The following is a 4,794-nucleotide window of genomic DNA, read 5'->3' as shown; positions in this document are numbered from 1 at the left end:
TAGTTTCGCTTTAATTACTAATTTTCTTTAGTACGCATTGAGATATGTTATTTTCTCACCTCTAATAAGTTTGTACAAAATTCAAGAACAAGGACTAATATTCAAAATTGATTAAATGCAATAATTTTTTAAATTTAAGTATATCTTATTCTCTCCTTTTCTGAAGGTCATATTCTCTGATATTTTACTCACAGTAACGTTTTTTTTTTAACGGAATGACCTTTTTTTGTTTATCATTAAAAAGGTGAAATTAAAACGCATCCAAACATGTCCCATAACATGATCATAAAATGATCTTTGGGATAGATACTGTTGCGTCGGGCAACACTCTACCTAAACCAGGCCACACATCGCGGGCAAGATGGCAGCCAGATGTCTTCGGATCCTTACCGCGTACCCTCAATAGTCTCAAGTACCCTCCATAAATCTCAGGAATTTCCTAGTCGGGGTCCTTCAAACCGAACAGATATTCTTTCGCTGAATTGTTTCCTAAAGTTTATTGTCCACCACGGGTTGACACGGGAAAGTTGCCTTTTCTCACGTATAAAGCCTCCCACTAGCAACTTTATCTCGAGGGCGGTTAGCATCCTTCTCCAACCACGACCATAGCAAATAACAAATTAACAACGAAGCCTATTTCCCTCACTCTCTTAGCCAAAATTGTCACCAACAAATCCGATGGTCCCGTGCGCTAGACACACCCATCCTTAGCTTTCCTCCGCCATAGCATCGTCACCGAACTTCACTGATTTTCCATCTTTCAAACAGTCAACATCTTTTAACAGGGTTTACACCCGTAGATCAGTCACTCACTTATCTTATACATACGCACCAGCGTAACTATCTTCTTTACAAAGTTGTTGGAATAAACTGTGATTTATAACTTGTTATATCAGTGTCATATTCAATTAAACCACCTCTATTATCCTAAATGAAATAGGGGATCGATCATTTCGTGGCGTCGATTATCTAATTGTAACGGGAATTTACGACTCCCGTTGGCGTGCTTCCTCGCGATCGTGTCTCTCCGCGAATGGTCGAAACAGATACGTTTATGATGAATAGATCATGAGAACCACTGACAAAGATACAATTTATATGACTGAAAGAAGCAAACGTGCATCATGAATGGTGGTGACATTCTTCAGATCTTTTTTGTTGCCTTTTTCCGTGGCCACTCGGGATACAGAAATCTGTTCCTTCTTTTGAATGTTGCGAAGAGAGAAGGTACCCCGATTAAATAAATAAGTAGTAAATATCAATCAATTTATATCTATTATACAGTAAATATATGTCGGGTTTACATTAGACTTAGGGTTAGGGGCGTGAAACGAATCTTCGTTTGGGTTACACGTTGTCGTTATGCAATAGAGAAGACATTGACTAGTGCAAATACGATTATTATAGAACCGGACAAGTAACCGTGGTAGTTAGGTACTCGAGAAACTAATGACAATGATCCTAGGTTCAATAACGAATCCGCGGTCGACGGGATGATAGATGAACGTACTCACAAAATCTAAGTCGGACGCGTAATATTCACTGGTCGTAAAGGGTTACTCCTTTCATCAATGAGATCGCGAGCGAGAATGTCTTTCCCGTCCCGATGATGCCACGGAGGAAAACTATAATGGGGTGTGTCTAAGGACACGAGATCATCGGATTCCTCGGGGATAGTCTTCGTTCGGAAAGTAAGGGAAATTGACATTGCTGCTAATTGGTCAATCTCCATATCGGTGGTTAGAAAAAGATGCTAGCCGCCCTCGAGGGAAAGTTGCTAGTGGGAGACGCCGCTCATTGAAAAATAGGTCTCCCCTATCTTCCCGTAGTTGGGACAAAGACCGTTTGTCTGTTTGAAGGACTTTAGTTGACTAAATCTTAAGATCTATAACGGGCCCTCGAGCTAGCTGAACATGTACTGCGGAGACGCATCGACATCTGGCAATCATCTTACTCGAAGAATAGGGTCTGCGTGTGGCGAGCCACGGGACAGAAACCGTTGGAATGTTTACTGTCGCGTGTTGCCACGAATATTTCTTTTAAGGAGAGCTATAGAATTACTCCATACCTTTGTTAGACAAAGCGTTCATCCCGTGACCGCGGCTACGTTCGGCGACTGACTGTCGCCTCGAGCCCAAGTTCATTATCACAACTCTCGAACAATTACAATCGGATTGAATAACTACAATTGTTCAATTACAGCTATAGTAGACTCTAGGTTACAATGTTGCGGGATTATCCAAAATTCCAAAGCCTCCGGTGTTCTTTCATCTCCGACATATAAATAAAGTAAATATAATAGTACTTGGGCGCTTGATATTTTCCAGCTCACTCGAGTATTAGGCTCCTCAATAACGGTTCGCTACAATCCTATTCAATAAAATTATTAATAATTCTCCGAGCACAAAATGCTAGATACTTTGCACTGCATTCTTCTCCTGAAATCGCACACATTATGTCTTAAACATTTTACGTAACGCAAGAGGAAACATTAATTCTCTCTACTCGGAAATTTCATAGGGCGGTTTTTGATGTGCTTTTATAGATTTCCATGAGTAAGAAGGTTTATTGCTCAACCTACCATTTCTTTTGCAAAATGTCGCGCGGGCTTGTTTACGTGTCTGAATACTATGGTCTTCTTCACGAGCTAAGCTTTTTTCTTTTAAACGTGGAGAAATTCTCATAGATATCCCGCCGCTTCTCAGAAGAGTAGCGGGGTAATATCAGACTTACCGATTAAAACTCCACGGTGGCCTATCTAACGCTTAACAGGAGTGCCCCGGGACCTCTTCCCAATTGCTGCCGGAGCACTCCCACGTTTTCTCCCATTCTGAGAGAGCCATTCTTCTGGTCTAGTTTGAACATTGAGAGGGACCACACCTCTCAACGCTATCCGCTGGGCCGTCGTGCAAGTGAGAGGAGATTCCATAACCTCCTCGGCGTGACGAACGCCATGACCATTTAGGGCGACGCAACGCCCTTCGGAACATTGTAAGAGCGAGAAGTTCTCACCTTCTCCTACTTTTCCCGCTCCTTTGCGAGCATTACTTCCTCGCAATAGGAACTCCTGTTACCTGCCCAAAATCGCTTCCACGGCTGACGAGGAGTTCAAACTCTCGCCAATCGCTAGTCGCAGGACACTGCCGGGAGCCTCCCACGCCGGACAAAGGTCCTCTCCGTAATGGTGACAAGTGTTCGTCTCCTTTTTTCCAATTTTCTGCAGGTACTCACCGAATATTCCTAGCTTCCCCTGAACGTCTCGGACCGCCTGCCAGGCGGGGGAGGAGACACCGCCCGAGTCCAAGCCCCTAAGATTTCCCCCCTTCCCCTTCCCTTCCCTTTTCCGCCCCTGATGATCCTGATGGCGGTCGTCCTACGCAGCATCCTCAGCAAAAGCAGACTGTGACGACGCGTTATCAGATGTCCTGTTCACACCAGAGCCCCGTACAGGATTCGGCAACGGACGACCCCCTCATATAGTCAGCACACTCTGACACCAGTCCCACCGATATTAGGCAGCAAGTCACATAATATGTTGGCTACTGCCGTCACTTTGGGGATCAAGAGTCTGAAGTGCAGCCTGAACGTCCATCAACTGTCGATGATGAAGCCAAAATATTTCATCTGAAGCCCCACCTCGACATTCTACCCGTTTATATCCAAACACAGGCCGAGCGAAAGAGCCACCGTACGCCGCCGGTCGTAAAACCAAGTAGGCTCCGACTTGGCTGGCGACACCCTCAGGCCCAGCCTGCGTATGGCACGCACCGCGCAAGCAAGAGCGAGCTCGCCGAGACGCAGTGTCTCGTACCATCAATGTCCTCCGGACAGGACCAACGTGTCGTAGGCGAAACATATCATCCGCGTGTCCGGGGGAGTATCAAACAAGCTGCAACTCATGTATCGTATGGATTGAGCATTACTGTGCGACCCGCTGCTTAGGATGACACTCATTTGTTCGTGTAAGGAGGTTTGCTCGTGTGCAGGGATATATTGGGCGATTTTTTATTGTCAGTAACTAAAAAACATAATCGAAAAGGCAATTTTTCTATTCTTGAATCTCGTTTTATTTCGGCGAAAAGAATTACCCCTTAAATAACATCAAAACTTATTTGTACAAAATAGTTACCATTCAATTTTCCATAGTTACCATTCAAAAATCAGAAGAAATACTAAAATTATTAAAACTAACATCTAACAAAGACAACTTTTTCCAATTAACAAAAATATGTCTAGGCCCGTATGACGAAACCGTATGGTTACAGAAAATATCAAACATACTTAAAACAAATAGATAGATAGGAATAGGAGACAACAACGCACAAAACAAAGCACACATAAAAGACTTCTTTTATTTTTCAATGACCAACGCGACGACATAGAGTTTGCTTACGAACCAATACAGAGTTTAAGTGAAGAAGAGATAGAACAAATACTAAAAGAAAATCATGACTTGATAGGACATCCCGGAATACAAAAGACGTACGACAGAATCAGAGACAAATATAAAATTCCACAGTTAGTGGACAGAATAAAAACTAGAATAGAAACTTGCGCGACATGTCAAACATCAAAGACTACTCGGATAAGAGGGAAGGAAGAACCACAAATAACTGACACTCCATTAGAATCTAATAACAAAATCGCTATGGATTTGATAGGTCCGTTGAAAAAGACCAAGATAGGAAATCAATACATTCTCTCTATACACGATGAACCAACCAAATATTTAATACTTGTACCCTTAAAAACACAACAGACCCAATCAATCTGGAATGCTTTACTGAATCATTA

The 4,794-nt window shown here is 42.9% G+C and overlaps 1 protein-coding gene across 4 annotated transcripts in view; it reads left to right on the top strand.

Annotated features, from left to right (window-relative positions):
- LOC117165097 (fatty acyl-CoA reductase 1-like) overlaps nucleotides 1–4,794 on the top strand; it is a 44,024-nt gene that overhangs the window by 308 nt on the left and 38,922 nt on the right. The gene's annotated exons all lie outside the window — the stretch shown is intronic.

This window comes from Bombus vancouverensis, chromosome 11 (assembly GCF_051014615.1).
Source record: "Bombus vancouverensis nearcticus chromosome 11, iyBomVanc1_principal, whole genome shotgun sequence".
NCBI lineage: Eukaryota > Metazoa > Arthropoda > Insecta > Hymenoptera > Apidae > Bombus > Bombus vancouverensis.
The sequence above is the reverse complement of the archived record's forward strand: the minus strand, read 5'-3'. Positions and strand labels throughout refer to the sequence as shown.